Source organism: Dermochelys coriacea, chromosome 7 (genome assembly GCF_009764565.3).
Source record: "Dermochelys coriacea isolate rDerCor1 chromosome 7, rDerCor1.pri.v4, whole genome shotgun sequence".
In the NCBI taxonomy this organism is placed as follows: Eukaryota; Metazoa; Chordata; order Testudines; family Dermochelyidae; genus Dermochelys; species Dermochelys coriacea.
The window spans coordinates 61331453-61352528 of record NC_050074.1 but is presented as its reverse complement, the minus strand read 5'-3'; the positions used below and the strand labels follow the sequence as shown (position 1 = coordinate 61352528).

The 21076-nt window shown below is 43.6% G+C and overlaps 2 long non-coding RNA genes across 2 annotated transcripts; one reads left to right on the top strand and one right to left on the bottom strand.

Annotated features, from left to right (window-relative positions):
* The first annotated feature begins 435 nt into the window (after window positions 1–435).
* On the top strand, window positions 436–20848 carry LOC122461203. Its single transcript, XR_006283018.1, has 3 exons — window positions 436–616; window positions 6752–6755; window positions 20836–20848. It is a non-coding gene; the product is annotated as an uncharacterized LOC122461203 (long non-coding RNA).
* LOC122461204 lies at window positions 2519–11571 on the bottom strand. The gene is made up of 3 exons (XR_006283019.1): window positions 11477–11571; window positions 6825–6830; window positions 2519–2588 (listed from the first exon to the last, which is right to left on the bottom strand). It is a non-coding gene; the product is annotated as an uncharacterized LOC122461204 (long non-coding RNA).
* Window positions 20849–21076: the final 228 nt, after the last annotated feature.

Genomic DNA, 21076 nt, shown 5'->3' with positions numbered 1-21076 from the left:
AACGTGTTGCCATCAATAGGCACACGTTTACAGTTCAGGTCTTCCAGCCATAAGTTTAATGCCTTTTCAGTCTTCACTAAAATCTTATCACACACTTGGCTCGTCACCTTAGCAGTTATTGGAGCACTTGATGCAACAGCTTGATGAATTTCTCTCTCTCGAATCTTGATAGCATGGATGCTAGATTTGTTGCGGCCATATTTACATGCCACATTGGAGACAGACATACCATCTCTCAATAAGTCCAACACAGTCAGTTTTTCCTCCATTGTTGGAACAGATGGCTGTTTCTTCGATTGAGCACCAGATGAAGTAGTTAGCTTGCGTTTAGGGGCCATGTTGTATGAAAAATACATATCTTTAAACACTAGAATCACATTCAGCTCGGCGAGATGCTCACACTATGAGAGGCACGCGGGAACTGAGGGAACAGCAGATTCACATCTCCCATCTCACGCTCACTCCAGGGCATATGCTCATTGAGTGGAATGGTGGGTGGAATCGCCCGCACTATTTACAGGTATCTTGTTGTTGTTGTTTTTTTTTTTTTTTTTGCCGAGTGTGTATAGTTGAATTCGCATAAGTTAAATGCGCGTATGATGCGACTCACCTGTATGTTTGTTCCAGCAGCATAGCAATCGGAGAAAAGGGTTAAAGCCACCAAAGGCCTACACATGCTTAATATTTTCCTCAAGATTTAGGCAGGCCCAAATGATCCCAGGCACCCCTACTTCTGGGAGCCAGGGTACAATCTTACTTCCTGTACACCCTGCCTCTCTCCCTCTGATCATTAGGGATGCTCTGTTAACCATTCCCAAACTCTTTGTCTGAAGTTTCCTGGCCATGTCCCAGTTACTGGGTGGTGTTCGGAGACAAAACTTCAAAGGTCTTGACGCCTGATTGTCAGTTTAGTACTGGTGGTTGGGTTATCTAAAGACATTGACCCTGATTTCTGCAGAAGTCCCAAACCACCTAAGACTGACTTAACCATTAATTATTCTTTAGCAAGCAATACAATAACCATGAAACAGTCACGTAATAGTCATAAAAATACTATAGATATCCGCCATGATTTTCATCGGGACATGACAACAGCGTTTATTATTAATTGCCTTACATTTAGCACCTAGAGGTCAAAACTGAAATCAGTCTCCATGGTGCCATGGACTGTACAAACACTTAACAAGAGTCACCCCCTGCCTTGAAGAGCTTCCATTTGAAACAAAGAGTTTGCTCCTGTAGTCTTTGGATCAAACCTTAAATGATTTGTTAAATATCACATAGGGATTCTATGGGAAAGTCAGGAATCAAATCCAGATCTTGAGTTTTAACCCCATGCCTGCCTCTCAAGACCATCCTTTCTAGTTAAAGATTGATGAGCCAACCAACAACTTTAGTCTAGCTAATTTTTTTTTTTAAATAATACGTTTGTATCCTGGTGAGTGCAGGCATTCAGCACATGTTGAAGAAACAAATGGGTTTTTGTATTTCATATGCAGGGTTTTTTATTCTTTTGAAAGCACAGTGTAAAGGGGGAAATGCCCAGTTTTGCAGATGAAGTGGATATCCAAAATCCTGCCCAAAATGCTTTGCCTGCATAAACAGATTGGATGTAGGGACCTCACTTCAATTCCCATAAGGCTAAATCTGCAGCCTTCTCTGCTATGCCATGTTTTCAAAAGAGATCCAGATTGGTTTCTGCTTCTGTTTTGCATGGTTATTTACCTTCTAGTTTTTCGAATGGAGAGAGATAAATAGTGGTGTCCTCTAGGGATCTGTACTGGACCCAGTCCTATTTAACATTCATAAACAATCTGGAAAAAGGGGTAAACCAGTGAGGTGGCAAAATTTGCAGATGATACAAAACTACTCAAGATAGTTAAGTCCCAGGCAGACTGCGAAGAGCTACAAAAGGATCTCACAAAACTGGGTGCCTGGCCAACAAAATGACAAATAAAATTTAATGTTGATAAATTCAAAGTAATGCACATTGGAAAACATAATCCTAACTATACATATACAACGATGGGGTCTAAATTAGCTGTTACCACCCAAGAAAGAGATCTTGGAGTTATTGTGGATAGTTCTCTGAAATCATCCACTCAATGTGTAGTGCAGTCAAAAAAGCGAACTGAATGTTAGGAATCATCAAGAGAGGGATAGGTAATAAGACAGAAAATATCATTATTGCCTCTATATAAATCCATGGTATGCCCACACCTTGAATACTGGTCGCCCCATCTCAAAAAAAAAAAAAATATTGGAATTGGAAAAGGTTCAGAAAAGGGCAACAAAAATGATTAGGGGTATAGAACAGCTTCCATATGAGGAGAGATTAGTAAGACTGGGACTTTTCAGCTTGGAAAAGAGGTGAATAATGGGGGCTATGATAGAGGTCTATAAAATCATGAGTGGTATAGAGAAAGTAAATAAGGAAATGTTATTTACCCCTTCTCATAATACAAGAACAAGGGCCCACCAAATGAAATTAATATGTAGCAGGTTTAAAACAAACACAAAGTATTTTTTCATGCAACGTGCTGTCGACCTCTGGAACTTCTTGCCAGAGGGTGTTGTGAAGGCCAATACTATAACGGGATTCAAAAGGGAGCTAGATAGATTCATGGAAGATAAGTCAATCAGTGGCTATTAGCCAGGATGGGCAGGAATGGTGTCCCTAGTCTCTGTTTGCCAGAAGCTGGGATTGGGTGACAGGGCATGGATCACTTGATGATAACCTGTCTGTTCATTCTCTCTGGGGCACCTGCCATTGGCAACTGTCAGAGGACAGGATACTGGGCTTGGTGGACCTTTGGTCTGACCCAGTATGGCCGTTCTTATGTTCCTTTTTGAAAAAAACAAAAACAAAACCTTCTCATGGGAAAACATTGCAGTTTATTCCATCTGCATGAGAAAATGCAAAATGCTTTGCTGGCTAATTCATCATGTGTGCAAAAAAAAAAAAAATGTGGCCAAGACCCTCTTAAAATATACCTCCAAAGTAAAGCAGGCCAAATTACATTGAGCCTAAAAGAGCTTTAGTCAGTATAGAAAGCAAGTCAGCCGTTTTTACTGAACCAGCCAGTCTGTGATCCCCATACCTGGCCAGAATGTTGCGCCTGTATTATGTTGTATGAGGAGTAACATCTAATTTATTGCCTGATAACAAATTGCTTGTTTCCGTTATGAGCAAATATAGACGTTTGAAGAAAATCCATGCACAATCTTATTAGACATCCTCTACTGTCCTCCTTCATACGCTGAGACTCAGAATTCCATCTAGAAGAATTGCTTAAAAGTTCTGAGCCTGTTGCTACCTGTAGGTATAGGCAACTGATAATGATGAACTGGAAACTTGCAGATCAATTGTCTGTTACCAGATGAATCTCATCAATTTTTGTTGGAAAGGACATGAGATGTACAATAATGCTTATGAGGACTAGTTATGTGTCTGAAGATGACACATGACCTGAACTACACGTCTTGTTTAAAAACTGTACAGTTTTCCCTAATCCCCATTTTACTGATGTAACACCCAATCCTGCAGCCTTAATGCAAGCAAAACTCTCTGAGTGCTTTATTTGCATGGAATTGGATGAATTGGGTGTTTAAAGCCTGCTTCTGCAGACACTTACACAAGTCATCCCATTGATTTTAGCGAGATGCTGTATGAATAAGTAGCACTCACGTAACTTTGTAGGATCAAAGCTTAAGTTTGTGAATAAGTTTTAAAATTGCGTTGGGATCTTTCAGGATGAAAAGAGCTCTATAAAGATCTGTATATAAATAAGCCATTATCAATTAAATGTAGCTGTTGCAGTAGCAGATAAAACAATGTACATGTTTTAATCCCTGCTTTATTCCTTGAGAGATGGCTGCTCATTTCCCCATTGCATCAAGTGTAAAATTATTACTAGTCTGCACCAACCATTCAGCTTGTCAGCAGGAAGACAAGGAATCACACACCATGCAGGAGACACTTCAGTGTTTCTTTCCCAAGGGAATCCTTGACTTGAGGTTTGACTGAGGGGGGGGGAAAAAAAAGAAGAAATCAAAGGTGATATTGAAATAACTGGAAAGAATCATGAAGGCAGGCTTTTGAGACTCACACTCTCTTCATCAGGCAATGGGCATCAGAGCCAGAGATATCAGGCCAGATCTTTAGCTGACGTACATCCATGCAGCTCCACTGACTTCAAGGGAGTTCAGCTGATTTACACGAAGTGAGGATCTGCCCCATAATAGTGGCAGAGTGAGCTGTTGTATCTCCAAATTCACATGGAGAGGACTGGGCATATTACAACCAAATAAGACAGGGCTGGGGTGTGGACTGGAGCTCCTTGACGAATGAGACATTCTTAAGGAATCCACCCTTACAGATTAAAAAAAAGTTTTGCTAAAAATTAATAATTTCTCTGGGTGCATTAGTCTGACCTAAGACAAAAGGTGCAGCATTCCAAGTAGGTAAACACCTTGGTGGACTTCATAAAACCTTTAACTAAACAGTGTTTGGAACTTGGGGAATTTACAGCACAGCTATCAGTGTTAAGTATGCAGGAACATCCCACAGCAATCTGTAAACATCTTTCTGTCGGCGCCAAGTGGTTTATAGGGACATTAAAACAAGGAGTGAATTCTGGGCAGGAAATCAAGATGAGCTCCTGCACTTTTAAAAACAGTGGCAGTGTTTCTTGATTCCAGCTCTGTATTGTCCTGCAGGAGTTTGAGCTACAATTCATCAGCTGTCAGAGTAGCAGCCGTGTTAGTCTGTATCCACAAAAAGAAAAGGAGTACTTGTGGCAGCTTAGAGACTAACAAATCTATCTGAGCATAAGCTTTTGTGAGCTACAGCTCACTTCGTCGCATGCATGCAGTGGAAAATACAGTGGGGAAATTTATATACACAGAGAACATGAAACAATGGGTATTACTATACACACTGTAACGAGTGATTAGGTAAGGTAGCGAGCTGTAGTTCACGAAAACTTATGCTCACATAAATTTTTTAGTCTCTAAATTGCCATAAGTACTCCAATTCATCAGCTGCTAATCCACTCAGTCTGTGCAGCTCTCAGTGTTGTTTTGCAGGGTGGTCGCTCTAACTCAAACTAGACATGCTGGGGTTAGCACTCATATGTCACTCCACTAGAGCTAGCTGGGGTGGTGTAACTTGAGAGTACTAACCCAAGCCAACTTGCATTGAATGCCAAGACTCATCAAGCCCTTGGATCGCTACCCCTTCCTGCTTCTCCACGTGGGCACCAATGATACTGCCAAGAATGACCTTGAGCTGATCACTGCAGACTATGTGGCTCTGGGAAGAAGAATAAAGGAGTTTGAGGCACAAGTGGTGTTCTCGTCCATCCTCCCTGTGGAAGGAAAAGGCCCAGGTAGAGACCATCGAATCGTGGACGTCAACGAATGGCTATGCAGGTGGTGTCAGAGAGAAGGCTTTGGATTCTTTGACCATGGGATGGTGTTCCAAGAAGGAGGAGTGGTAGGCAGAGACGGGCTCCACCTAAAGAAGAGAGGGAAGAGCATCTTCGCAAGCAGGCTGGCTAACCTAGTGAGGAGGGCTTTAAACTAGGTTCACCGTGGGAAGGAGACCAAAGCCCTGAGGTAAGTAGGGAAGTGGGATACTGGAAGGAAGCACAAGCAGGAAAGCACAAGAAGGGAGGGCTCCTGCCTCATACTGGAAAAAAAGGGACGATCAGCAAGTTATCTTAAGTGCCAATACACAAATGGAAGAAGCCTGGGAAACAAGCAGGGAGAACTGGAAGTCCTGGCACAGTCAAGGAATTATGATGTGATTGGAATAACAGAGGCTTGGTGGGATAACTCACATGACTGGAGTACTGTCATGGATGGATATAAACAGTTCAGGAAGGACAGGCAGGGCAGAAAAGGTGGGGGAGTTGCAGTGTATGTAAGAGCATTATGACTGCTCAGAGCTCCGGTATGAAACTGCAGAAAAAACTGAGAGTCTCTGGATTAAGTTTAGAAGTGTGAGCAACAAGGGTGATGTCGTGGTGGGAGTCTGCTATAGACCATTGGACCAGGGGGATGAGGTGGACGCGGCTTTCTTCCAGCAACTAAGGGAAGTTACTAGATCGCAGGCCCTGGTTCTCATGGGAGACTTCAATCACCCTGATATCTGCTGGTAGAGCAATACAGCGGTGCACAGACAATCCAGGAAGTTTTTGGAAAGTGTAGGGGACAATTTCCTGGTGCAAGTGCTGGAGGAACCAACTAGAGGCAGAGGTCTTCTTGACCTTCTGCTCACAAACTGGAAGAAATTAGTAGGGGAAGCAAAAGGGGATGGGAACCTGGGAGGCAGTGACCATGAGATGGTCAAGGTCAGGATCCTGACACAAGGAAGAAAGGAGAGCAGCAGAATATGGACCCTGGACTTCAGAAAAGCAGACTTTGACTCCCTCATGAAACTGATGGGTAGGATCCCCTGGGAGAATAATATGAGGGGGAAAGGAGTCCAGGAGAGCTAGCTGTATTTTAAAGAATCCTTATTGAGGTTACAGGGACAAATCATCCCGATGTGTAGAAAGAATAGTAAATATGGCAGGTGACCAGCTTGGCTTAACAGTGAAATCCTTGCTGATCTTAAACACAAAAAAGAAGCTTACAAGAAGTGGAAGATTGGACAAATGACCAGGGAGGAATATAAAAATATTGCTCGGGCATGCAGGAGTGAAATCAGGATAGCCAAATCACACCTGGAGTTGCAGCTAGCAAGAGAAGTTAAGAGTAACAAGAAGGGTTTCTTCAGGTATGTTAGCAACAAGAAGAAAGTCAAGGAAAGTGTGGACCCCTTACTGAATGAGGGAGGCAACCTAGTGACAGAGGATGTGGAAAAAGCTAAGGTACTCAATGCTTTTTTTGCTTCTGTTTTCACGAACAAGGTCAGCTCCCAGACTACTGCACTGGTCAGCATATCATGGGGAGGAGATGACCAGCCCTCTGTGGAGAAAGAAGTGGTTTGGGACTATTTTAGAAAAGCTGGACGAACACAAATCCATGAGGCCGGATGCGCTGCATCCGAGAGTGCTAAAGGAAGTTCTGGATGTGATTGCAGAGCCATTGGCCATTATCTTTGAAAACTCATGGCGATTGGGGGAGGTCCCGGACAACTGGAAAAAGGCTAATGTAGTGCCCATCTTAAAAAAGGGAAGAAAGAGGATCCGGGGAACTACAGGCTAGTCAGGCTTACCTCAGCCCTTGGAAAAATCATGGAGCAGGTCCTCAAGGAATCAATTCTGAAGCACTTGGAGGAAAGGAAAGTGATCAGGAACAGTCAGCATGGATTCACCAAGGGCAAGTCATGCCTAATTGCCTTCTATGATGAGATAACTGGCTTCTGTGGATGAGGGGAAAGCAGTGGACATGTTATTCCTCGACTTAAGCAAAGCTTTTGACATGATCTCCCACAGTATTCTTGCCAGCAAGTTAAAGAAGTATGGGCTGGATGAATGGACTATAAGGTGGATAGAAAGCTGGCTAGATCATCGGGCTCAATGGGTAGTGATCAATGGCTCCATTTCTAGTTGGCAGCTGGTATCAAGCGGAGTGCCCCAAGGGTCGGTCCTGGGGCCGGTTTTGTTCACTATCTTTATTAATAATCTGGAGGATGGCGTGGATTGCACCCTCAGCAAGTTTGCAGATGACACTAAACTGGGAGGAGAGGTAGATACGCTGGAGGGTAGGGATAGGATACAGAGGGCCCTAGACAAATTAGAGGATTGGGTCAAAAGAAATCTGAGGAGGTTCAACAAGGACAAGTGCAGAGTCCTGCACTTAGGATGGAAGAATCCCATGCACTGCTACAGACTAGGGACTGAATGGCTAGGCGGCAGTTCTGCAGAAAAGGACCTAGGGGTTACGGTGGACAAGAAGCTGGATATGAGTCAACAGTGTGCCCTTGTTGCCAAGAAGGCCAATGGCATTTTGGGCTGTATAAGTAGGGTCATTGCCAGCAGATTGAGGAACGTGATTGTTCCCCTCTATTTGACATTGATGAGGCCTCATCTGGAGTACTGTGTCCAGTTTTGGGCCCCACACTACAAGAAGGATGTGGAAAAATTGGAAAACGTCCAGTGGAGGGCAACAAAAATGATTAGGGGACTGGAACACATGACTTATGAGGAGAGGCTGAGGGAACTGGGATTGTTTAGTCTGCAGAAGAGAAGAATGAGGGGGGATTTGATAGCTGCTTTCAACTACCTGAAAGGGGGTTCCAAAGAAGATGGATCTAGACTGTTCTCAGTGGTAGCAGATGACAGAACGAGGAGTAATGGTCTCAAGTTGCAGTGGGGGAGGTTTAGGTTGGATATTAGGGAAAAAAATTTTCCACTAGGAGGGTGATGGAACACTGGAATGTGTTACCTAGGGAGGTGGTGGAATCTCCTTCCTTCGAAGTTTTTAAGGTCAGGCTTGACAAAGCCCTGTCTGGGATGATTTAGTTGGGGCTTGGTCCTGCTTTGAGCAGGCGGTTGGACTAGATGACCTCCTGAGGTCCCTTCCAACCCTGATATTCCATGATTCTGTGAAAACAAGCCCAGAGTGTGAAATGGAATAGATAGTCATCTGATGATGAGAGAGCCTGTGATTTTTTTAATTTGTCCACTGTGGAATGGTGAGATGACTGGAGCCCATGCACACCCTGACCTGTATGGAATGCAGGGAACCATCTTTGGAGAGGAGACTCATGAGCTCTACTAGTTACTGAAAGGAATAACTTCACTAACTCAAATGAATTGGGAGAGCATTATCTACTGTATCAAACTCCGGGTTTCTCTTCCCCCTCCCCCGTCACTGTACTGATGTCTGACTTAAGGTAAGTCTCAACTCCTCCATGCCCCAGTGTACATGTTTGTTAAGTGGGGATTAAAAAAGCTTCCCTAGCTCCCAGGCACGCTGTGAGGTTTAAACAATGAGTGAATTGCCAGCCTGGGATGGGAAATGCTCCAGAAGTGTAATGTAAAAGGAGCTTCAAATCGAAGGGGTATAGTAGATTGACCATTGGACTGGGCTTTAGAAGATCTGAGTTCTCTTCCTACTTCTGCCGCTGGGTGACCTTGGATAAGTCATTTTGCTTCATTCTGCCTGAGTTTCCCCAGGTGTAAAATGGATGTCCCTTATGAAGTGCTTTGAAGTCTACTGATGATAAGAGCCAGGCATTTTTATTAATAGAGAGGACTGTGAACATCCATGCTAGGTATCACTTGTTTTTGTTCCCATGTTTAGTCCTCTTTGACAACCCACACTGGAACCAGCAATAATTCATAACCATTACAAGTTACACTCAGTAAATAAGGAATCAGATATTCCACTGGAGAAACTACTGAGATCAACAGCATTACACCAGAAGAGAATTTGGCCCATGAGCTTTCTTACAGGTAGGTTTCTGAAAGCTCAAGATGCCTAGTGCTGAGGAATGGCTCCTCTGGAAATGGTTGTACAGATGGACTGAGGTCCCTTATCCTGTAACAGATGTTCAGCCCCAGGGAGGGTAGGCAGTATTGTTTCCACCAGCTGGCACCCCCCCCCCCGCCAGGGTTCCTGCCACATGGAACAAGCTTACGCATGCATGCGCGTGCGCGGAGGGAATGGCTGCAGGGAGCTGTTAAATCAGCCTATCCCGTGTCCAATTCTGGCCCAGCCCAGCAGCCCCCTTTGGTCTAGTGCTAGCCCCCTACACTCCTCCTGGCACAGCAGCTGCCTTGTGCTACCACAACCTCACCTCTCTACCCTGGCAGGCTTTCTCTGCAGGTGCTTCCCAGTCCAACTGCATCCAAGCACGATAATGGCAGATTATCTGGGTAACTGCTCCTTGGCTAGGAGGAGCTGCTTTTAGGGCCTGATCCAATTCCCATTAAAGTGTACTGGAGTCTTTACATTGTTTTTAATGGGAGATAGATTGGACCCTTAATGAAAGTGCCATAAGCATGACAATACAATACGAACATCTCTTCATGAGTCAGGGTGATTTTTTTTCTGGCAGCCAGCAACATTTAGGAAGTGAACTTGTCCGATTCTTAAGTGACTCAGTGCTCTTCCTGCTCAGTGTTGTTTTAAAACTGTACTGCACTGGGCATAGGTGCAGACTCCGTGGGTGCTCCAGCTCTGGAGCACCCACAGGAAAAAAATTAGTACCACCAGCAGCCAGTTTTCCACCTTACACCCAGTGCCTTCCATCTGGCGCAATCAGCTGTTTTGCAGGAGGCACTGGAGGGGAGGGAAAGGAGGGGGAGAGGGGGTGCTCATGGGAGGGGGTAGAACAGGGCAGGAAGAGGCGGGGTGGGGGCTGAGCCTGGGTCAGAGCGGGGATAGGAAGAGGTGGAGCAGGGATGGGGGGGCGTGTAGCAGAGCAGGGGCGGGAAAAGGCTGGGCAGAGTTTAGGCTCTGGGCCTAAAAAAGGCTGGGCAGAGCTGGGAGTTTTGGGGGAAGGAGTTGGTTGGAGGTGGGGTCTGGGGTGGAGTGGGGGTTTGAACATACCCGTGTCAAGAGCAAATCATGTCAAACCAACCTAATTTCTTTCTTTGTCAGGTTACTGGCTTAGTGGATAAGGAAGAAGTAGATGTGATATATCTTGATTTTAGTAAAGCTTTTGATACGTCCCACATGACATTTTCATATGCAAACTAGGGAAATGCGGTCTAGATTACATTACTATAAAGTGGGTGCACAACTGGTTGAATGGTTCATTGTCAAACTGACAAGGTGTATCTAGTGGGGTCCCGCAGGGGTTAGTCCTGGATCTGGTGGTGTTCAATATTTTCATGAATAATTTGGACAATGAAGTGGAGAGTATGCTTCTAATATTTGTAGATGACATCAAGCTGGAGGAGGTTGCAGCACTTTGGAGGACAGGATTAGAATTGAAAATAATTATTTGACAAATTAGAGAATTAGTCTAAAATCAATAAAATGAAATTCAATAAAGACAAGTGCAAAGTACTTCAGTTCAGAAGGAAAAATCAAGTGCATAACTACAAAATGGGAGTAACTGGCTACATGGCAATACTCCTGAAAAGGATCTGGGGGCTATAGTGGATCACAAATTAAATATGAGTCAACAATGTGATGTAGTTGTCAAAAAGGCTAATATCATTCTGGGCTGTATTAACAGCAGTGTTGCCTCAGTGCAGGGAGCTAGTCTTGATGACTTCTTGAGGTCCTTTACAGTCCTATATTTTTATGATTCTATGCTAAAAACAGCAGCATCTTGTCTACTGTAGAACTTATACTGCTGGTGGCACCAGTACTGCTGTCAAGAAATCTCCGTGTGTAGGTGCATCCTTGGGGAGAGTCAACAAGGCACTGGCCCTCTAATCCCATTTCCATTAAAGTCAATTGAATAACTCCTGCTGATATCCGTGTGAGTTAGATCAAGTCCTTAGTGTGACTAAGTAACTTAGTCAACCTCATTGCCAGGGGATGTTGTGAAGGCAAAAATGAAAACCTGGGTTCAAAAAGAATTAGATAAATTCATGAGGGATCAGTCCATCAATGGTGATTAGCCAAGATGGTAAGGGACACATTCCCACACTCTAGGTGTCCCTAAACCACTGGCTACTGGACAACAAGGGATGGATCACTCGATAAGTTGCCCTCTCAAGCACTTGGCATGAGCCACTGTTGGACAACAGGATACTGGGCTAGATGAACAATTGGTCTGACCTAGTATGGCCATTCTCATGACTGAAAGCTTCATCTTACCACACAGCAGTGAAACCCTCTTTTACTCTTTCCTGTTTCTCACTCTCCAGGGTTAGTCAATGATCAGTCGCTAATGAGGGGGTAATAGGCCTGACTTTTCCTCTCAGAGTGGTTTGAAACTAGCATAACTTTATTTTACTTCAGTGCAGTTACTCCTGACTTACACCAGCATGAAAGGAGAATCAGGCTTAGTATATGTTTGGGTAGTTTTACCTTCACTCTCCTGCATGGTGCCATAAACTTCAGATAATGCATTTTCCAGACTGGAGGATATAGGTATATTGCAACCAAATTCTCCTGTTTGGGTCACCATGAATGTTGAGGGAAATCAAACCCCCCTGGAAACTGGGTAGCTTGCCAGTTGTACCCTGAGCTTGAAGCGAAGTGTTGTACCCTAGGTTGTGTAGCCTACAGTCCGGGGCCAGCCAGAGAATCAGAGAGCTGTAACTGGCTCCGTAATAGCCCTATCCTTGTGATAGTAAATTAAGATAAGCAGAGAATCTGGCCCCAAGTCTATTATGGAAGATTGTTATTGGGATTACTAGAGACGGGACCAAACATCCACAAATGTTGGTATGCCTGAAATCCAGATCTTGGTTTATACGCCATTGCTCGGGAATATCTTAAATCGTTGTTAATGCAGCTGATGACTGCAGAAGAATGAGAGGTGAACCTCTCCCTCTCCATGTGAAATTCTGCTGGCTGCATGGGGAGCTAATAAACACCTGTGAACCTTGCTATAAATGTACAGATGAATGTGTGCCCATTGCTGATTCATGCACAGTGCCTCCTGCATTCCAGGTTTCAGAGTAGCAGCCGTATTAGTCTGTATTCGCAAAAAGAAAAGGAGTACTTGTGGCACCTTAGAGACTAATAAATTTATTTGAGCATAAGCTTTCGTGAGCTACAGCTCACTTCGGTTTCATTACTGAGAGTGGGTTGGGTAAGGGACTCTGTAGAGAGATAATCTATGGCTGTGTTCCATTGAATAATGTTATGCACACTTAATTCTATCCACTTCACTGATTTATTCATATACCTGTTCTTAAACCATTCCCATGATTCCTGGTTGGGATTAGAATGCTCCTGAAGAGGGGTGGGCTGCTGAGACAAAAGGCATTAGTTGTATTTGGATCCCATCTTAGAAGGAAAGGAGATTTCTCACACCATATCAGCACTTGAAAAGGAACGCTTGTCAATCTTACTAATCATCTGTGGATCATACCCTGGGAACTAGTGAGTCACTAACACTCCTTAGCTTACAGTGGGGGAAGAGGCATGTTTTCAGTGATCTTACTTGACTCTGTTCACCATCGGTGAATGTTGGTGTAGAGGGAGGGCTTCTACATTCATAGGGGCCAGGATGGTATTTTCAGGAAGATCATCGATGGATTGTAGTTTCCCCAGGAAGTCAGTGGTGTCTCGAAGATAGCTGGGAGTGCTGGTAGCGTAGGGCCTGAGGAGGGAGTCTACATAGCCAGACAATCCTGCTGTCAGGGAGCCAATGCCTGAGATGATGGGGCGTCCAGGATTTCCAGGTTTATGGATCTTGGGTAGCAGATAGAATACCCCAGGTCGGGCTTCCAGGGGTGTGGCTGTGCAGAATCGGACGTCAAGAATTATAACATTCAAAAACTAGTCGGAGAACACTTCAATGTCTCTGGTCACTCGATTACAGACCTAAGAGTGGCTATTCTTCAACAAAAAAACTTCAGAAATGGACTCCAACGAGAGACTGCTGAATTGGAATTAATTTGCAAACTGGATACAATTAACTTAGGCTTGAATAGAGACTGGGAGTGGATGGGTCATTACACAAAGTAAAACTATTTCCCCATGGTATTTCTCCCCCCCACCCCCCCCCCCACTGTTCCTCTGATATTCTTGTTAACTGCTGGAATTAGCCTACCTTGCTTGTCACCATGAAAGGTTTTCCTCCTTTTCCCCCCCCCTGCTGCTGGTGATTGCTTATCTTAAGTGATCACTCTCCTTACAGTGTGTATGATAACACCCATTGTTTCATGTTCTCTGTGTATATAAATCTCCCCACTGTATTTTCCACTGAACGCATCCCATGAAGTGAACTGTAGCTCCCGAAAGCTTATGCTCAAATAAATTTGTTAGTCTCTAAGGTGCCACAAGTATTCCTTTTCTTTTTGCGAATACAGACTAACACGGCTGCTACTCTGAAACCTGTGATTTCAAGAGATTTCTCTGTATTAGGGCTGGTCTATGCACAGAAGCTTTAGTCAAAGAGATGGTGTTAAACTGATTTAGTTAAATGGATGCAGACTTGTACTTGAACATGTCTAAATTGATTTAAATCTGGTTTATACTGATTTACACCTGTAAATGATGACTGTGTAACTTTCTGTGTAAACCAGACCTCAGTGCATGGGCCTGACACCAACACAGTCAATGCATAACTTGGTCTGCTCCATGCTGGAATGTGCTCCTCAGTGACTTCCTGTACGACAGCTGAAAAACTGAAGTGGGCACCGTATCTCCAGACATGCTAGTGTAACAGCCCTATAAACACAGAGCAGCCAGTCATGGCATTCTATTCATCCTCCTCCTTTCCCAGCTCTATTAAGCAACAATGTGTTTTCTGTTCTGTTTTCCTGCTTTCTCATGTTTCAATGGGTTTTTCCTCTTCTTTCATGCTAGGACATGAACAGGGAATGCTGAGGAAATAACACTAGAAGCAACTTGCAATCACAACAGGTCAATTTTTTGATACCAAACACCAGACACACAGTTGTAGGGACAGCACCTAGTCAGGTTACCTAGCTAGCCTAATTTTGGTTTGTTGTGGAGCCAGCAGGTTGTGAGGGAGCGCAGGTCCCCAGGCAGTGACCAACATTCACCCAAACCAGTCGACAAGGAGGCTAGAGAGGCCTTGGTTCTCAAGGGCCACACCCACAAACTCATCCTGGGTAGAGATGTGCAGCCCCACTGATTGGCTGGAATGCACTGCTTACACCAGAAAGAGGCACAGGGAAGTTGTCTAAGCAACTAGGTGAATCTCTGGCTGGCTGCTACTGTGGACCCTGCCTACTTTCCTCGTTCCTGCCTCCCAGCCTGCTCCTGCCCTCCTTGTCCCAGGTCCCTGTTTGTTCCCAGTTCCTGATTTCCTGCCTCATTGCAGGTCCCTGCTCCTACACTGTACCCTCATGCCAACTCCAGCTTCGACCCTTGGCTTGACGTCTGACTTTGTCTCCAGCTCTGACCTTTGGCTCGGCACCTGACTCTGACCACAGCTCTCACCCCAGCTCTGGTTCTAGGTGCCTGACTCTAACCATGAGGCATGACCACCCACACAGGTTTAGGTAGGTTGGCTATTTCATAGGGTCATAAAATAAAAACGCTGGTCCATCAGGTTTGGTATCCTGTTTCTTTAACTGGTCTATACCTGAAAATTCAAAGGACAGCACCGCAGCTCTCTTCTTCCCTAGTCCTAGTAAAACCTAAACAACTGTGCAAGGTATAGCCAGCATGGTGCAGTGAAGAGGGGACTGATCTAGGATTGAGGAGAGCTAGGTTTTATTCCCAGATCTGTCACTGACTCACTGGGTAACCTTGAGTAAATTAATTAGGTCCAGGTTATAAAGAAAAGTCCACCCATTTTGGGTGTGTCCATCATTGGATGGCCAATTTAAGCCACCTGGGGCATGGTTTTCAGAGGTGCTGAATACCTACAACTCCCATTGGCCTTATTTCTTAACTCCTGTAGGTGACTAATCTATGCCCTGAATCATTAGATGTGAACACCCATATTTTAACATCCATAATTACACATGCTTTTAATAGTCAAAAATATATCCAGCTCTCTTGAAAACACCACCACAGTATCTGACTTAATGATTTCCTGTGTGTTCTAACTAGATGACCTCGTTAGCCCTATGTATGTGCCATCATTGTACACAGAATCATTTGGCTGAATATTTATCCTCCAATAAACTGAGATGATTCTTTTCCAAGGAGTCTCTTTGAACTTCCTAATAAATTTGCTTTTAAGCATCTATGCCTGGTTAGCTTCAACTTTGTATTTGTCTTAGTCTGTGTCAGTGGGTTTCTCTTGTAAAAGTAAAATACTTACAAGGAACAAAAATAACAGATGTTCAATAATCACATGATAAAAAGCAACTGGGGAAATATCCAAAGCCATGGTGGGCAGCTTTTCAAGAAGGTGCTTGTTTGTGGGGCACATCTCTGAGCTATTAACAGCCACAAAAAAAGATGTTTCCATTAAAATGGGTAACCTGAGAAAACACTGAAAAATATGATAAAATTGTTACTAAACAAAATGAGCTAGTTGGAGAGAAACAAATGATCGTCCAAATCTCAGTGATTAATCTTCACACAACAGCTGAGATGACTGCACAATGCTACAAGAATGCTTGGACTGGAAATAACATCAATGTTTCGTACTTCAGGATGCAAACAGCTTTTTCTTTTGGCTTTGCTTCTGAGCGATTTCACATCTATTGATTTTACCACCAGTGAAAGGTTCTGGACCAACTACTGGAAACTATAAACTTCTATTCACAGATCATTTGCAGTGTAGATGGAAACCCTGGCACCAAAGTGCCACAAACGTGACCTGGAGCGACCTCTCTCTGTAGTTTATTCTCTTTGGTCCATTCAATCCTTGGTCTCTGCTGAGACTGACAACAGTTATTGGTGATGGTGGATTTTGTTTTCACTAGGAAGTGAGAATACTGAGAATACTGGATCACTAGGAAATGAACTGAGAGAGAATAGATCACTTCACTAAAGCTGCTGAATAACCATCAGTCCCTTTCTGTCACTGCTTAGCTGAGCTGAAATCACAGCAGTGGCCTAGAGATGAAAGGTTTCAGAGTAGCAGCCGTGTTAGTCTGTATTCTCAAAAAGAAAAGGAGTACTTGTGGCACCTTAGAGACTAACAATTTATTTGAGCATAAGCTTTCGTGAGCTACAGCTCACTTCATCACGAAAGCTTATGCTCAAATAAATGTTAGTCTCTAAGGTGCCACAAGTACTCCTTTTCTTTCTAGAGATGAAAGGCTCCATACTATTAGCAACCCCTTAAGTTATACAGTCCTTTGGTTACACAGAAGAACCCTTGATCTCAAAAGTGAAAAAGAGAAAGAAAGAAAAGAGCATAAAAAATCTGGCGTTAAATTACCTGGTTCAGCTTTTCCTGAGAGGACAGGTTGTTTTATGGCTCCCTTGTAGCTGTGTTTTCATCATATTCTATCTCCACTTCGAAATGATTTTTTCAGACATTTGAAAAAATTGGAAAAATGATCCTCAGCTGGTGTAAATCTGTGCAGCATAGAAGTCAATGGCTCTAAATCAATTTACACTAGCTAAGACTCTGGCCTTTTCAAATGCCTTTGTAGATAGTAAGGGATCAATTGTGAGAAAGTAGTCTCTTCCCCTGTAGTATTGGATCGGAAACAGATATGCAGATTCAGGAATCGAGTAGATCTGGCTTTCTGTATTTGGACTTATCAGTAAAATATCAATCTGTATATTAATTATGCATTATTATTATTACTTTGTTTTATTTTAATTTATTTAGTGTGGTGGTAACAGCGAGGAGACCCAGTCATGGACCAGGTCCCCATTGTGCTAGGTGCTTTACAAACACAGAACAAACAAAAGATACCTGCCCCAAAGGACTTACAGTCTAAGTGAAATTAGATTTCTACATTTCTAAATCTAAATTAGACCTTATTACTTGGTACTAGATCCTGTATAAATCTTATCTTATTTATACAACTTAGAGCAAATAAATGACAATATTGAGCCAATGGATGGGGTCATTTGGTTTGGAATTTTTTTTCCATATTTGATGGAACTGCCCTAAAATAAAAAAAATTAAAATATGGAGGAATATATCATGCATTGTTCCACAATAGTGAGTCAACAGGTCAATTTACCTGCCCATATGTTTTTCTGGGGTTGGATGAAGACAAGATCCTTAGCTAGAGTAAATCAGCATTGCTCCATTGACTTCAACACAGCTAGGCCAATTGGCACAAACTGAGGGTCTGCCTCCAAATCTAGAAGGGTTATTGTTTATTACAGCATCAGGTTCTACTCTGATGCACTTCAGTACTGATGACCCACAAGTTCAGAGCTGCGGCTTTACTCCTGCTGTTCTGCCTGTATCTGTTGCTTGTTTCTGGTAAGTTGCTTAACTGGTCTGTTGTTCAGTTTTGGTTCTGTATTTCTGAGCATCTGTGGAATTAACTGGCTGTGGGGGCTACAAAGCAGAGCTCAGCTGCAGAAAGGCTGGCTCACCCTCACGCATGTCACATCAACTGGTGAGGAGTTTGCTCCTTGTTTAGGACAGCGACCCTGTACTAATCCCAGGGAAAAGCCTATGCATGCAGTCTCTGAAGGGCTGAAAGGAATGTATGTGTTGCATCATTTCCCACCACACAAGTGTAACCACTTGTGATTGGAGCTTCCATCTGAGCTGTCTCCCACTCACTGTCTGGGAGAGTCAGCAATCCCATTCTCCAGGGGATCAGCATACAGATCTCCCCATGAAAAGAAGTGAATTAGAAATATTCATGAAATACATTCATACATTTCCAACTTGGCCAAGGGTTTCTAGAAAAGAAAAGGAGTACTTGTGGCACCTTAGAGACTAACAAATTTATTTGAGCATAAGCTTTCGTGAACTACAGCTCACTTCATCGGATGCATCCGATGAAGTGAGCTGTAGTTCACGAAAGCTTATGCTCAAATAAATTTGTTAGTTTCTAAGGTGCCACAAGTACTCCTTTTCTTTTTGCGAATACAGACTAACATGGCTGCTACTCTGAAAAGAGTTTCTAGGAAACCCTGGGAAACTGATTAACTCTTAGCTGTACTTTAGTCTGGGACTGACTCATACACCAAGATATTGGGAAGGCTCTCTGGGTGCTTTGCCCAGAAGGAGCTCTGGCTACTGAATTCCATTCTAATAGAGAGCCATTGATTTCGAGGTGATTTCACAGTTTGGCCAAATAACTTTCCTGCATCCCTGCTACAACTGATGTTTGACTGTATCTCAGTTCAAAATAAGGGGTTACCACTGTATCTCAATAGCTAGCTGTCCTTAATATATGAGACTATGACAAAGAACCTAGGCTGCCTTTAATCCAGTTCCGATGTGAATTATTAATTAAAACTCCTTGGCTGTGTAAGGGACTCCAGGAACCTGTTCTTTCCCTCCCCTCTTTTTACTTACTGTTCGGACACAGCATAGCTCAGTGGCAATCTTGCGTGACACATTTGTACTATGCCAGTTCCAAAACAGAGCTGTTAGCTGCTTCTCCCCTCCCTTGTTATGAGTATTTGTAAGTAATTTTATTCCCAACTTTTTGAAAGTATTGAAAAACAACAACATGCATCTCATTCCAGATGCAGTAAATAGTTTCCCCACTCATGGCCAGACAACAGGCAAATTTTAGATACCAGCTACTCCCTTGTTTGCCAGAGGGCTGTGCATTCAAGGTCAACACAAACAAACCTGAGCATCTCTGCATTTTAATTTGTTTGTCTTGCACAGGACATTTATGAGGCCAAAAACCTGAAGAATTTGATCTCATTTTAAAACTGAAATAATTTGTGAAGAAAGGATCCTGTTATGCTGGGCCCCATCAAAAAAAAAAACACTAATCCTTGGTTTCAGAGTAGCAGCTGTGTTGTGCTCCTTTTCTTTTTTACTAATCCTTGGCACACCCATATTTATTGTTCATTCCCCACCAGCTATGGATTTCCCCAGTGTATCACATGCATTACTATTAATTGGTTCAATGGTGTTACATCAATAATAATTAGGACCCTACCAAATTCATGATCCATTTTGGTCAATTTTATGGTCATAGGATTTTTAAAATGGTAAATTTCATGATTTCAGCTATTTAAATCTGAAATTTCATGGTGGTGTAATTGTAGGGGTCCTGACCCAAAAAGTTGTGGGAAGGTCGCAAGCTTATTGTGCGGAGGGTTGCGGTACTGCTACCCTTACTTCTGCTCTGCTGCAGGCAGCAGTGCTGCCTTCAGAGCTGGGAAGCTGGATAGCTGCAGCCGGGAGCCCAGCTCTGAAGGCAGAGCTGCCATCAGCAGCAGTGCAGAAGTAAGGATGGCATGATATGGTATTGCCACCCTTACTTCTGCGCTGCTGCCTACGGAGCTGGGACCTCATTCAGCAGCCGCCACTCTCTGGCCACCCAGCTCTGAAGGCAGCAGTGCAGAATAAGGATGGCATGATACGGTATTGCCACCCTTACTTCTGTGCTGCTGCTGGCGGGGCACTGCCTTCAGAGCTGGGCACTGGCCAACAGCCACTGCTCTCACCTCCACCCAGCTCTAAGGGCAGCATCACCACCTGGCAGCAGCGCATAAGTAAGGGTGGCAATACTGCAACCCCCCTAAAATAACCTTGCAATCCCCCTGCAACTCCCTTTTGAGTCAAGCCCACCAACTTGAGAAACGCTGGTCTTCCACATGAAAGCTGTATAGTATAGGGTAAAAGCACACAAAAGGACCAGATTCACCAGGAGACCAGGTTTCATGGTCAGTGACGTGTTTTTCATGGCCTTGAATTTGGTAGGTCTCTATTTATGGGAGGTTAGGCACCTAAATATGTTTGAGGATATGGGTCAGGGTGTTTCGGACAGGGCCTTGATGTCAGCATGTCATGGCATGGTCATGCAACATAAAAATACAAAAATTGCATCAGACATGTGGTCTGTTTAGTCCAGAATCTTGTCTCCAACACTAGTCAGTACCTAATACTTCAAAGGAAGGTGGAAGAAACCCAGTAGCAGACTTGCACTTGGAAATAACCTGCCGACGGGGGGAGTTTGTTCCTAATGTTCATCAGATAGTGATTGATGCCCTGAGATCCCTTATAATATTTTTATCCTTTCCAGTGTAATTTTGGCCACTCTCATTAGCCATATTAATGTCTAGTCCTTTTATCTAAATCCTGCCAAGCTCTGAATATCACGCCGAATGACTTGACACCCAGGCTTGCATCAATCTGCTGGCTCTGTATTTCTAAAATGATGACAAGTATAGGAAGATTCTCACAAGCTGCTTTGGAGTGTTCAGATAGTATGGCATGTTTCAGAGTAGCAGCCGTGTTAGTCTGTATCCGCAAAAAGAAAAGGAGTACTTGTGGTACCTTCGAGACTAACAAATTTATTTGAGCATAAGCTTTCATGAGCTAAAGCTCACTTCATCGGATGCATTTGGTGGAAAATACAGTGGGGAGATTTATATACACACAGAGAACATGAAACAATGGGTTTTAACATACACGCTGTAATTTGCAAACTGGCCACCATTAAAT